A 15764-nucleotide genomic window follows, 5' to 3' on the forward strand; every position below is an offset into this window, starting at 1 on the left:
AACTAAAGCAAACACACTTAAACAGTAAAAGAAAATGAACAAAACATCAGAAGCAGTGGACAAACTAAACACAATAAAATAGAAAACAAAAGTAACTGCAAACAACAGTTTAAAAGCTTAAAAAACATAAAACTGCAAAAGAACACAATTGAGTCCAACATTGTCCTAAATATGGATGAGGGTAAACGAAGTGTTCATGGCATGATGGTTGTGATAGCTAAAGGGAGTTGTTCCATCTCCATCCTTAGCTCAGCAGGGCTCATGGCCTCGGTGTATTCTCATGAAAAATCTCCAGCTGCCATTACCTTTCAATGTGTTGTTGATACCAAATTAAAACAACAATTTAATTTTTTTCCTAACAAATAAAATAATCAAAATCCTTAAAACACTTATTTTTATATAAACAAATTAAAAGATATAATAAAAGTTATATACTAATTTAAACTATTTGTTTAGATAAACATATACTTAAACAATTTTATATACAAATACAAAAATAATTATAAGTTTTAAAATATAATTCTTTCCAACATAACTAAGATGTCAAAAATATAATAATACCTAACATGACACTAGTGCAATAATACCTAACATGCCTCGGTTCTGCTATTAACCGAGTCCCTAGCTTAAAAGGTGTCTCGTGCACTGGAAAAGGTGCCTCGTGGAGTGGAAAAGGTGCAGGTCCTTATGCCTCGGTTCTGCTATTAACCGAGTCCCTAGCTTAAAAGGTGCCTCGTGCACTGGAAAAGGTGCCTCGTGGAGTGGAAAAGGTGCAGGTCATTATGCCTCGGTCCTCTATCAACCGAAACAGTATTAAATTTTTATTTTTTATGTCTCGGTTCTTTGTACACCCGAAGCATATAATTTTATCTTAATTTCAAAACTGCCACTGCGTCTTAAATGCTTCGATTTTTACGAAACCGCGGCATATACGACGAGTTAAAAAAACGTTTTTTTACTAGTGTGAGCTTTTGATAGAAAATAATGTAATTCTTTGAAAATAGAAAATTAAAAAAATCATTAAACAGTAAGTAATTTTGCATAGAAAAATGTTACTATTACTAAAAAAATATTATATATGTAAAGGTTAACATTACATATTTTAGCAGTTAAAAACTGTTACAAATAAATTTTTTGTTAATTAAAATAATCATTAAAATTATATATGTAAAAAATGAATGTGAAAAAAAAGAATTTAAATGCCAATATTGTTATTAGAAAAGCAAAAAAAAAAACATACCGACAAATAATCTTCATAAAATAATTTTTTCTATAATTATTTTATCAAATTTTGATGTCATAAAAATATATCATATTTTATTATCATCTAGTATCTATTAAAAAGTTTTAAACCATCAAATATCGTTTAATATATATATATATATATATATATATATATATATATATATATATATATATATATATATATATATATATATATATTTCTAAAATTAAAAAATAATTATTTTTTTAAAATTATTTTATGAGACGATGGTAATAGTATTTGGTTTGATGATACAAAAGTTCTTTGATTGAAAGTGAAGAAATATCTTCTTTTTCCACATGTCATATTTTTCTCCTTTCATGTATGGGTCGAGTCACCTAAATTTACACACTTTTTGTTGTCTCCGTCCGGTCTTCGTGGGATCTTTTCTTCCGTTGGTCAAAGTTCGTCCGTCCTGTAAGCTTGGGAGGGTAGCTGTCAAAGGTGCTCCGATGCTTAAGTCAGTAATGGTCCGATCGATGGTTTAAGTGCTCCAATAAATGCGTAATTAATGAATTTGCCTACCTCTTACCTTTGACCTGTATTTATAATTTTGGTCATGGGCCTTGGATTAGCAAAACCTTAATCACGACCCAATCTAGAGCCCAATCATCTAACCAGCATTTTACCTTAATCTTGTCCAGAGACCTACCTGCTACGACCGTCCATTCTGGGTGGTCAAGGGGTGCCGTCTGTCCCTGGCTATTTGTCCGGTGCTGTCCGGGGGCCATCTAGTACATAAAACAAATGGACAATTGACAACTTGTTCTTTGTTCTCCATTTAGTTTACAAGGATCTATCCTCTCTTAATAACTTTTTCTAGAGAACCACGAGGTAGTGCACGCCCGTCAAGTAGCACAAAATTTCACCCGTCGAGGTAGCACCTATTCACCCAATAGGATTTGATTCGTAAACCGTCCATCGAGGTAATATGCGAAGATGTGAATCGCACGTCATGAGTCAAATGACCAGGTATCACTACTCAAGAAGAAAACTATCACTACTCAAAAAGAAAACTATGTATAGTGTCTAACGAGGTAGAAAACTAAAACTAAAAAATATAGATACACTCCAACTCGATTGTACTAAACTAAACTTACAAGCATATTAGACCTTCTAAATCTTCCAGCTTCTCCACCTAAGTTAAAAAATAATATTAAGTCAATAAATATAATTAATGTTGATTGGTGAAGTCAATGTCAATTCCTTTCTTTGATTTGTTCTTTTAACTCTATGTTTAGGTCAAAGTCCATTCTTCACTAGACGAACGGTCAAGGGAGATGATGTTGTGCAACTCAGTCGAGGGTGTCCTAATATTGTTACCATGTTCCCAACAATTTTTGCATTTCTTAACGAACGTGCATCTTTTACAATTGTCCACTTTTCTTGTCACTCATTAACTTGGACAAGATGTTTGCTCCAACATTCTCTTCCCTAGGAATGTATATGTAGCTCTTCATTCCTTACGAATATCCACCGTTTCAAATCTTTTTATTAACTCTGTAGCTCTATGGAAATATTGCAAGAGTTAGTCATCCTTTATCTGAAAATCTTTATTCATCTGGCCTACTACCAGTTTGGAGTTCTTTCTACATTCTAACTATTGGACACCCATGTCTTTAGCCAAAATAAGTCCAATCACTAAGGTTTTGTATTCGGCATGGTTATTACTGATTTTAAACTTAAAGAGTAACAATTGTTCGATTACCACATCGTGTGGTCCCTCAAGTACTATTCCAACTCCTCCACCCCTTTTATTAGACGATCCATCGACGTATAATCTCCCTGGTTGAATAAAATCCATATTTTGGGATGGTAACTTTGCAGCAAAAATTTTCAAGTGTCCATGTACCGAACCGTGTGGTTCGAACCAAAGATCAAACTCAGACATCTCTACCAACCAATTGATGGTCCTCCCTACCAGATCGGGTTTCCTCAGAATCTTCATCACTTGATGATCGGTTCGGATTACCACCTGATGACTTTGGAAGTATGGCCTTAAGCGTCAAGGGGCCATAAGGACGCGTTAACGCAACCTTTTCGATTTGTTGGTATCGCGTCTTTAGGTCCTGCAAAACAAGATTGATAAAGTATATTAGTTTGAACTCAGGGGCCTTCTAAACGAAGGGGTACAAATAGTCGCATTTGACACGACCAGAGCTATAACTCATTTCCATGAATCGGTCGGGACATTACAGATCGGCTAACAAGAATCTGCTTCACCTATGCAAAAGAAACTTCACAATGTTCGTCCTACTTGACTACAAAGCTCTTCTTCATCATCTTCAAGATTGGTATGATTCGCTCGACCAATCTAGGAATCAAACGAGACAAAGAGGTTAATCGGTCTACGAGTCATTGCACCTCTTTTAGATTTTTTAGGCTTCTCATTTCCAAGACAGTCGCACACTTATATGGATTGGTTGGAACCCCCTTTTTCGTCAACATGAACCCCAAGAATTTTCCCGCTTCCACTCCGACGTGCATTTCGTCGGGTTGAGGCGCATTTCATAACAATCAACTTACTCGAAGACCTCCTCTAGATCCCTCACATGACCCTCCGCCGACCGGCTATGTACCATCATATCATCTACATATACCTCCATGCACCTGTTAGTTTGATGATGAAAAACCTTGTTCATCAGACGTTGATAGGTGACTCCAATGTTCTTTAATCTGAACGACATCACTTCATAACAATAATTTACCCATTCCGTGATCAAAGCAGTCTTCTCCCGAACGGGTGGATGCATGGGTATTTGATTGTACTTGGAGTATGCATCTAGAAAGCTTAGGATTTTGTGGCCCAACGCTCCATCCACTAGGTCGTTAATGCTAGGAAAGGGGTAAGCATTTTTCAGGCATGCTTTGTTGAGGTTAGTGAAGTCTGTACACATCCTCTACTAATCATTCGATGTGTTCGTCATGACCACGTTATACACCCACATAGTGTATGTCACTTCCCGAACGAAACCAACCTCAAGAGCTTTTTGACTTCCGCATCAACCGTCTGTCTCTTCGCCTCCCCCAACCTTTTTTCTTCTGAACCATGGGGTGTACCTCTTTAAAGAAAGCTAGTTTGTGAAACATCACACTAGTGTTAATGCCGAACATGTCCACGATTGTCCATGCAAATAAGTCCCAATTGACTCTTAGCGCATCACGTAAAGCTTTCTCGTACTCTTGGCACAATCAGCTTCCGATGGATGTCATTTGCCCCTCCATCCTCCCAGGCCAAAGGGTTTCACTCTGTCCTATGGTTCCATTTGGTCTTCAGTATTAATGCTGGGGTCCAAGTTTGCTATGGCTACTTCTAACCTTCTAATCTTCCTAAGTGAAACATAAGGCTTCATCTTTAGCCCCGCTTGATAGCATTCTTAGGTTGTTTTCTGGTCTGCTTACACCATGCATATCGTTCTCTAGTCAAAGGGGAACTTCATTGCTAGATGAGATGTAGAAACAATGTCCTCGAACACGTTCAAGCATGGTCACCCAATCTATACATTATAAGAGGTGTTTGCTTCCACCAATAGGTACCTCACCCTAAGCTCCTTCGCATCATGTCCAATCCATATCCTCGTTCTCAGGTCAACATAACTGCGTGTGTCTACCCACTCTTCAACGAAGCCTACAATATGCTTGTTGTAGGGGACGATAAAGTCTTTTGACAGATCCATCTTCTAGAATGTCTTCTAGTAGAGGATGTTCACCGAGCTCCCTTAATGGATAAGAACTTTGCTTACGCCGTATTCACCGATCTAGGCCATGATGACTGTCGGGTCATCTTAATCGGGGTCAAAGGCATGGAATCTTCATCTATGGAGGTAATGGGCATCATGGATTTCCAATCCCTATCCACTAGATGGACAGTCTTTTGGCTTCTGAGATGCCTCTTTCGAGCGGACGCGAAGGATCCGTCTCCTCTGAATCCCCCTAAGATGGTGTTGATGTGACCGCCTTGGGGGCAGTCATGGCTCCTGCTTCTACTCTAGCTACGACACTTGTTATCGTGTTGGGTGATAAGGACGTCATTGGGACTCTGCCTTCGAACGAGATTTCTTTTTCGCCGATCAGTTTTAACATACCATTTATGATGATCTGCCCGAATCAACTCTTCGATCTTGTCACAGCGGGTAGAACATTCCTTCGTTGTGCGTCCCAAGTTTTAGTGGTATAGGTAGTACTTCTTCCCATCCGCATTCCTCAGAGTCAGCTTCTTCTTGATCGAGGGAAGAAGGTCCGCATTCAGCACTTGCTCCAAAATCATCGCCCTTGGTGCGTTTAGGGGGGAGTACTTATGAAACTTAGGCCCTCGGGGGAGGTCCTACAGCCTAGAGCCACCTCCTTTGTCTCCGTCATCGACTGACTTCTTCTTGTCCTTCTTATCGTCGCTCATTGCTACGACCTCTTCTTGTTGTTTCTTCTATAAAGCACACATGTCCTCGATGCGCATAAACTTAGATGCCCACTCCTAAAACTCATTCATGGTCTTAGGCAGCCTATCACACAAGCTATCAACAAATGGTTCCACCCTTAAGGTCGTCGAGAGTTTATTGAGGATAAACTCTTCACTAACATCTTTAACCTGTCGAGCAATCTTGTTATAGTGGTCCATGAAGGTCTTCAAGTATTCATCTTTCCCTTGCTTGATGCTCACCAACACAAGGTATGTTAAGCTTTAGACCTTGTTGGTCGCATATTGCCAACCGAAAAGGGTGTGGACACTAGTAAAGTAGTCCACTATATTAGGTGGTAAGGTGTTGAACTGTGCCAATACTTCTCCCTTTAAGGATAGGGAAAAAGCCTTACACGAAAACGAGTCGCTCAACAAGTAAACCACCATGTGGTTAATCAACGAGTGTAAATGCTCTTATGGGTCAGTTGATCCATCATACTTCTCAAAAACTAGGAGCGTCGACCACTCGGGCATAGGCGCCTTCATGACAACTACCTTAAAAGTTAGCAGGCCCTCGACCTATACCGCGTGCACCATGTGGGTTCCCTTGCTTGCCTTGGTGCTTAAGTCCTGAACCGTCCTAGTAGGTCCCTCGGCTTAATTGTTCACATTTGTGCCAACACAAAGTGTTGTTTTGTCTGCTCCTAACGGCCAGCAGCATGCTCGAGCCTCAACACCGCTATCTCGACTTTGTGTCTTTGTTGCATCTCTTATTAACCCCATAAGATCATGCTGATTGGCAATGTTTCTTGTGGTCACTATTGAGTTTCTTCACATGTTTTCGAGTCCCAAGACAGACGCCAAAATGTTTTGGTTTGTAGGGTCAAGATCAACTCCTTTCTTTGATTCGCTCTACTAACTCCAAGCTCAAGTCAAAGTCCTTCTTCTACTTCACACTCACTACCGTTTGGTCGACTGGAGAGTTACCACATCACTACGAAGGATTCACACTCTTTTACGATAAAAACATAATATATATTAAAAATATGTATTATAAATTTTATCTATATAAATTAAATACTTAATTTATACATTCTACCTTACCTTAATATACCGGTTAGTCAGTCAAATATTTGTTTTTAAAAATATTTCATATTTGACTTATGACAGCTAGAAGGAAAAAGTGGAGTTGGAAACTTTCCAACCAGAGATAGTGCCAACAAAATAACTTCTCTTAGAGGAAATACGTAAATTTTAAAGACTTCCTAGAAAGAAAAAACAAAAAGCTTTAAAGTAATCAACACTCATTAATGTGTAATTAGATAGGATTTGAAGAAGGTAGATATTTTTAAGGATTCTTTAAAGAAATTAAAATTATAAAATTTAACGAGATTAATTACATTATTCAAAAATAGAGAATTTCAAATTTTATCTAAAAGTTAAGAATCCTTAATTTTTTTTACTTTCAAATTTATGTGTCTTTTTTTATAGTTTCTTTTGAGTTCTTGGTTTGTATGTCCCTAACTTGGATTACTTTTCAATTAATTTTGATTATAATTTTCTTTTGTATTGATGATGTATGCTTAATATTACTATATGTTTCTAGGTCGTTGGATATGTTATTTTATTGGATGTCAACTAAATTCTTTTATTGACATATGTTGTACTTATTTTTTTTATGCTTCCGATATTATTTTTTGTCAGCAAATTATTAAGATTATTTTTTTAGTGCTAACTAGAAAAAGTTTTAACTAACATTTATTGACTATTTTCTTCTTATGTTGATTGGGATAATTTTTTATCCAATATTGTTAAAAAAAAAAGTAAAAGAAATAATTCCGACTGATGATATTATCAAAATAATTTCTATTAATGTTAATCTGAATAATTATAATTGACATCAATATAAAATAATTTTGACCGACATATATTATAAAAACGCTTCATCAACAAGGTTAGTGTCGACAAACTTTCATCGAAAAACAATATAGAGCAAAAGAGACTAAAAATCTAATTGATAATTTTGTTAATTATAAAAAAAAATTTAATATTTTTATTTTTTGCATTTGATGATTTTTTTAAGTAATTCGTTTAAATAAAAAAATTAATGAATTTGAATTGTGTTATCCAAATAAAATATTCAAAAATAAAATAATTTCTGATAAAATTAATTTAAATTCAAATTTTTTAAATGTCTTAAAAATTAAAAATGTTTTTATCAAAACTAACACGTAATACTATAGAATTAATGGTATTTTTGGAAAGTAAATATACCATTAACAAAAGTAATAATAGTACACATGAATTATTTTTATCCTTAATTAAATAAGTTAAGTGACTTGGTGTTTAAATTGTTAAATAAGAAAATGAAAAAATATTCTCCCCAATTTAGTATTTGTATCGTTTACTATTCTGGTTAGATTATTAGTATTTTATTATCCATATCAATGTTATATTTTCCTCAATTTAAATTTTAGACTTAAATAATGATTTGGTCTTGTTTAATTTGGTTTTAATATTTGTTATCTTTGTTGAATTGAGTCTTTATAAGGTAACATTGTTATGATTGTTAACATATCTCGAAAATTTTATCTTACGTGTTTCATTGATAAATAGTTATATATGCTTCCTTCCAGTGATAAATAGTGATATATGATTTGTAAAACCCTGAAAATGACACCTGGAAGGGAGGAACAAATGTCTCAACCAAAAGAGATTTAACATTTTATAGAATTTTCCAAACCACAGTCCATCTCATTTTTCTCAGAAATCTACATCTCTCTAAAACTCAAACCTCTACCTTTTCTCCTCCTTCTCTTTAGAAATTATTCATCTTCTTTCATTCTTTTCTTCAACCAGCCCCTGTTTAAACAATCTAGGAGTCAAGATCATTGTCTTTCACCGATCAAAATCAAGCTTAGAGTTGGTAAGTTCATCTTCTTCTTAGAAATTCTATTTTCGGGCACATGCAAGACAAGTTTCTGGTTGCATGTGCTCATCAACTTCTTCTTCTTATTTCTAATCGCTTTTTCTAGTATTTTGGGTTGGTCCGTTACCGCAAATTGGAGAACTGTAGGTTCTTGAGATTTTTTGGTATTATGAGCAAATTTCTGAAGTTGTTGAAGTTGTTTGGTCTGTTTGAGGTAAGAGGAGCTAGCTAATTTAATTACTTAGTTTGATGTATGAATATATTGTTTGATGTTTATGCATGTGTATGAAATTGATTTGGATGATTCTGGATGAATGTAAAATTGAATGATTGTGTTCGGTTGAATTGGTGTGGACTGTTAAATGGCTATGTTCATGTTGATTGTATTTATGTTGAGTTTCTGGTTCATGGCCGAGAGCATTGTGAAGAAGTGGGATAGTAAAATTTGAGAAATAATGTTCGTTGTGAATGTGGTCGAAATAGAGAATTTGGGTAAGTGGTATAAGACTTGTTAGAACCCTTGAGTTACTTAAAAACTGTAATAAAGTTAGGAAATATGATTTTTGGTCCTTGAGTTGATGATTCTGTAGACTTGACTCTCAAATATGAGATGAAACTCTCTAAATGATGTTAGAAATGTTTAGGTATTCTCAGTTTAGTGTAGAGGAGTGTATGATTCGTGTTTGGAAGATTAGAAGTCTGGAAAATTATTTAGTTTTGGTAACAATTGATGTGTTCATAATCCTACAGAAGTTTCTGCAGAATTATGCAGAAAACTGAGGGTTCGCTGTTGACCGATCGACCATGCGCTAATTTGGCTGATCGGCCTTGTTCTGCTCTCTGATCATTAATTAGATTCAGTCTCTTTGAAGTTCTCTTAGTCATGACCGTTCGTTACCATTAGCGCTCGGTCTAGGTAGTGCCTGTTCCTACTAGCGCTCAGTCTCGGTAGTGTTTGTCTTGTACTAGTGTTCGGTCTCGGTAGTGCTTGTACTGTACTAAGCGCTCATTCTTGGTAAGTGTTTGGTCTTAGATCAACGCTCGTTCAATATGGTTATTTTAGGATAACTATAAGTTAAACTTTATTCCCTGTAATTGTTCTATTTTATTATAAATGTAAGAAACCTTAAGTATAGTGTATAGCTATATTTTTGGGATGTTACATGCTTCCTTCTTTACCTTTAAATGAGAAGGAAAGAAATTGGATTTAGGGTTTTAGGAGTGGAGGGAGATTTAATTTTATTGTCCAGATGAAGACGTGTGGATAGGTATGTCTTGTGGCCAATATTCTTCCTCTTGTTGTAACACTCATTTGTGAAATTGTAATTACTCTACGGGTAGTGGGTGTAACACTCATTTGTGAAATTGTAATTACTCTTATGGTAGTGGGTGTAGGGTTTGGGGTTTAACACCCATTTGCGACTATGGTGTAGTTGGTAAGTAATTTTGGGATTGTGCTAATTGATCCATTCATTTCGAGTAATGTTTTATATAATAAAAATATGTGGTTTTGAAAATTAATATTAAGTTTTGTTATTTTGGTGTTGAATAACAAAGTGAGAGTAAAGATGTTGTGTCGTGAATTTTTATCAGATGGTGTTATGAAGATGTTAAGACATGAATGAACATCATGTTCTTTATGTATTTTATTTGGCTTAATGTTGTCCCACTTATGAAAGAATATGTTCAATTTAGTCCTTTTTATAATGATAAAAAAAAAGTAACAACACATCCTCTTAATTGTGTTAAAATAATAGTAGAACCTCTCAATTTTAACATAATTTTACAATATAATACAAAAGTTATGAATAATAACATTTGTATTACTGAATGTATGAGGACAACATACATTAGCTCGTGTTTTTGGAACCATAATAAAGTTCTCCAAAATACATGTCCACATTCTTCCAAAACAATTCATGATCCACATTCCTCTAAAACAATACACAATTCACATGATTCAAAATCAATACATAATCCAACTAGTGAATCCAAATACACAATGAGAGTTATAGGTTGTCACTCAACCATTTTGAATTGATCATATCAATGTTAAACTCTCGGATAGTTATAACTATCCAAAACTTTCCTTAATTGTCAAGTATTACATGAAGGCAAGTAGGCACAATAAGTTGACCAATCACATTTTCCTTGGGCCTCTAAATATCAAACTATTTTTCTTTATCATTTTTATGAAATTTCAAATTTCTCTAATGCACAACATAAGTTCTAACAACTTTTGTAAATTGTTGTTTATCTATGAAAGTTGTTCCTACTTTCCATTTATAATTGGCCATAGCTTTTGGCATAAAAAATGTCCCAAATGGACTAGAACTGCCTATCTCATCCCTTGTTGTGTCACTATTATTGTCTTCACAAGTAACTAGGTCTTATAACTATCAATCATTATCAGACAACCCTTTATCCTTTCTATTCAGTATGGTGTTTCCATTGTCTTCCTCAATTGAGTGCTCACTTAAACCCATTCCAACTTTCACAGATCCTTCTACAATATTTTGCACACCATATTCAACATTGATATGAACATCAACAAGTCCTTCAATATATCTAGTTGCATAATCCATTGCCTTCTCCTCTTTATCAGTTGTACCCTCACTTCCATTAAGAGACTCCAACTTAGAATCAATCCAACTCTACACCTCAAATTCACTATCCATTTCATCATCAACCTCACATTCATGTATAATGTCCTTCCCCACCTCATTCCTGGGCTCCTTCAACTCACCTCACTCTCACTTTCATCTACATGAGTTATCACCTCACGCTCACCATCACCCTCACTTTCACCTATATCAGCCCTCACATGACCCTTGAGCTTCCTTACCTCACCCTCACTCTCACTTTCACTTACATAAGCCCCCACTTCATCCTTTAGCTTGTCTTGTTTGTCAACTTGTGGTGCACCATTAATATGACTATTGTCTTCATTCTCTAAAGGTCCCTCACATAGATATTCCACTTGAACTTCCATGTCATTTTCCACCACTTTTGGTTCTAAGATACCATGCACAACAAACAAGTGAACTTCACCATAACGCCTAGCAACTTTCACCATATTTATTGCCCCATTGTCATCATTCAATAGAAGCAACATTTTCTCTATAAAATACCACAACTCCTTAATAACAACATCTCAAACAACAACTTTGAATCTAGCATTACACATCTCAAACACCAATATAATAATCTTGTCCAATATTAATATGCTTAAATTAATATGGGACCACACACATTCAAAAGCGCATAAAAAAGGAAAAAGGAACCACGACTAAATACTGACAAGCACACAATCGTTGACATAGTGAGACAACAAAGTCAATAAAAAATTACTTAATTCACGAAAAACACAATAAAGAAATCATCAAAATGCAAGAATGGGAACATACATTGGACCACACAAAAACCCTAAAAAACAACCTCTTTAATGCTTAACTCCTACCCTCGTCACTAGAGCATGCTCAACAATAGGACACGACAACGACTTCCACTAAACAAGAATCACCCAATCACGTTCTTCTCTAACATGAAAACCCCAAATTCACACTCCTCCGCACATAAACCCTAACGCTCAACTGTAAGTGCGACTCTATTTCTTAGATTTTTCTTTTTGTAGTTATAAAACAAATAAATTTAATTTAATTCAAACAAATCATGTCACATATATCATTGTCACGTAACAAAATGTTAATCCAATATAATTCATTGTTAAGTATTTTAAAGTTGTTAGAAAAAAAAATATATTAAACAAAATTAACTAATATTATGATCAAACGGAAAAAAAATATTATAACCAAATTAAAAAAGCTTTGAAACAATTAAGACTAAATCAGTATTTAACTAAATTTTTATTTCATCAAACACTTTGTCATGTCATCAAGTTAACTACAATTAACAATAAACTAGACAATTGGGTAAAATGCACGAAAAATTAAAATCTACTGTGGTTAATGGTTTGAAAAATAAAAGTAAATTTTAAGAAATAATGGTAGTTGAGTGAAAAAACATTAATTATCCAATAATTATATCTAATAATACTCTAGAAATCACCTTAAAATAGTATATACCATTTTTTGGTAAAGAAGTATTTGGTGGTTGTTAGGCTGAAAGATAATCGATTAGTTGATTAGACCACTAGTAAAAAAACAAGATTTTAACTCGCGCAATTGACATCGGTTAAGTTGTAACCGAAGCAAAAAATGGCGCGGGGGCATTTTTGTAGTTATTACAAATGAATATGTTTCGGTTCAAAAAGAACCAATACCTAAAACTGGTGCGGTGGCATTTTTGTAATTATCGCGCAAAGTATATGCCTCGGTTAAAAAAAAAAACTGATGCCTAAAACTGGTGTGGTGGCATTTTGTAATTATCGCGCAAAGGTATATGCCTCGGTTCAAGAAGAACCGATGCCTAAAACTGGTGCGGTGACATTTTTGTAATTATCGCACAAAGGTATGTGCCTCGGTTCAAAAGGAACCGATGCCTAAAACTGGCGCGGCGACATTTTTTTAATTATTTTTTATTTTTTTGAGAGCGTTTAGGCATCGGTTCTTTATAGAACCGAGGCTGTAGACCCTTATTGCGTTGGTTAAAAAAATAACCGAGGTAATAACATGTGTTTAGGGTTAAATTTCGCAAACAAAGATATATAGAAGTTGCGCCGCTCCTCTCTTTTCTCCCATTTTCTTTCGTTTGCGAGGGGGACGCTTCCTCCCTCTTCTCTGTTCTGATGGAGGCGCGACGAAGGGATCTTCAATGGTGTGATTGAGGCGCGGCGAAGACGCGGCGGGGGCGCAAGGGCGGTCATTCTCGTTCTTCTTCTTCTCTTTGTTCTGATTTTGTTTGGGTTGTTTTATGTTTAATTGATGCTCTGCAGGAGTGGTGGAGTTTGATTCTATGCAGGTGGTGGTGGGAGCGCGTCGTTCTCGTTCTTTGTTCTTCGTAGTGGAATCTTTGATGATGGTGGTGTGAGATGGAGTGGTAGGCATTGATGGATTGTGGCAAAGGGTAACAACTCATATGGCGAATGGTGAAAACGAAAAAAAAAAAATCTCTACTGCCTCGGTTGGATTTGAACCGAGGCAAAATCACACACCTTTTTGCTTCAGTTCAGAACCGAGGCAAAAAACTTACCCCTTTTTGTCTCGCCTGTATATGTCTCGGTTGCAGAACCGCTGCATATAAGCGAAAATAACCGCAGTCGTTTCCTTTTAGTGTACTAGTGGACACGTCATTCTAAACTCAACAAACATTATCATTGATTGTTTGTGTTTCTTTCCCTAAATGGGTTGATGTAATTTTATAAATATGGGCCCAAAATTATACTTTTCTAAAAGATTACTTTTAGTTACTGTAAATTAATCTTTTTTTTAAATTATTACATTTATTTATTTACACTTAAATATTTATGAAAAAAATTATACAAAACGAAAAAAAGATAAAACCATAAACAATTTTTTTCACCTGTCTTTTTCAGCTGTGTGGGATTCTGGTTCCACAACAACAACGCTAAAACTCAACTTGGCATTAATACGATAAATATTTATACTTTTAATAATTCTATACATAGCATTGTCTATTAACTTTGGTGGCAAGAGTTTGTCCCCTTATGTTTTATAGATCAACATAATGATGATTATTAGTGGTGAATCTCAATCTAGATAATAAATAATCTTGACCCTCTAAATTATTATTATATATATATATATATATATATATATATATATATATATTAATATATAATTTAAAATATATTTTTTAATTTTAGTATATTTTATACTTTCACATATTTTATATTCTAAAAGTTTTTGTAACGAAAAAGCTTTGACTTTTTTAACAAAATATCTGTTAAAGATGTACCTTTCATGATTATGAGTAGATGTATTCACTACATTACATATTTTATTAAAATATTTCTTAAATTGAAAGTTGAATAGTGACGGTTGGATATATTGACTATACAATCCTTTCACCTGTTATGTAAATTTTAAACGGGACCCATAACCTGAAATTAGGGTCAATGTTTTCCCACTTACGGTAACTAATAATTTCGTATTTTTAGTTTCTTGTCATTTTTGTTCTTTTTTTTTTGGTGCAACCTACTTATAAAAGTATATGAAGTGAAGAAGTCGTTGAGACGCACCATCACCAAGAAGAAAAAGAGCACAGTGCAGCACGTGAGAAAGGAAAGGGGATTTGTGTGTAGTGCACCGTAGAGAAGAATAAGTGGAGACAGAGTCACGAAAAATTGGTTTAGTGTGTACCACCAACGTGAAGAGAAAAGAGAGAGCCTGTGTTGTTTTTGAATTGTGATTGTATTTTTGTTATATATTTGAGAGTTAAGAATGTTGTATTCTGGATTTTCAAAGAATTGTTAGTTTTTAAAATAAAGAGAATATTTCCAGATTATACAAATTGGTATCAGAATTACATGTTCAGAGTACCGAGTGAGAGAGAGAGAAAAAAAAGAGACAGAGAGTCCAACATAGTAAGTGAAACAGTGAATTTGAGTGTCTTGAAAAAAAAAAAGAGATGACAAAAATTGTTAATGGAATAATCGTGCTACAGTTGTTAGAAAAGACCAATTATGATAATTGGTGTCTATAAATAAAAGTGTTGTTGAGATTCCAAGACGTCTGTGATATGATGAAAAATGGGTACGAAGAACTTGAGGAAAGTGAACACTTGACAGTAGCACAAATTGCTCTGTTGAAGAAAACACATATGAAATGGGTCGGTGTCGTATTTCCTGTTTAATACAATGGATGAGTCGTCATTAAAAAAAATAGCGAATCCAGCGACAGGAAAGGAGGACTGGGAAAGTATACAGGTTGTGTACAAAGGAGATACTCGAGTGAAGCAGTTCCGAGTACAAGCTCTCATAAGAAAGTTTGAACATTTGGAGATGAATGAAAATGAAGGGTTTACTGAGTTCATAACTCAAGTGCAAAAGATGGCCAACCAACTCGAAATGAATGGAGAAGAAATGTCGCTAAACCAAGTTGCAAAAAAAATCTTGAGATCTCTAAAAGATGATTTCATGAGTATTGTGATCACCATTGAAAAAACAAAGGATCTGACAACTCTTGCAATGGATGAGTTGGTTGGGTTATTAAAGGCCCACAAACTGATAAAGAAGAAGAAGATGTACCCTCTCG

This window comes from Vigna umbellata, chromosome 1 (assembly GCF_029865625.1).
Source record: "Vigna umbellata cultivar VRB3 chromosome 1, Vumbellata_1.0, whole genome shotgun sequence".
In the NCBI taxonomy this organism is placed as follows: Eukaryota; Viridiplantae; Streptophyta; class Magnoliopsida; order Fabales; family Fabaceae; genus Vigna; species Vigna umbellata.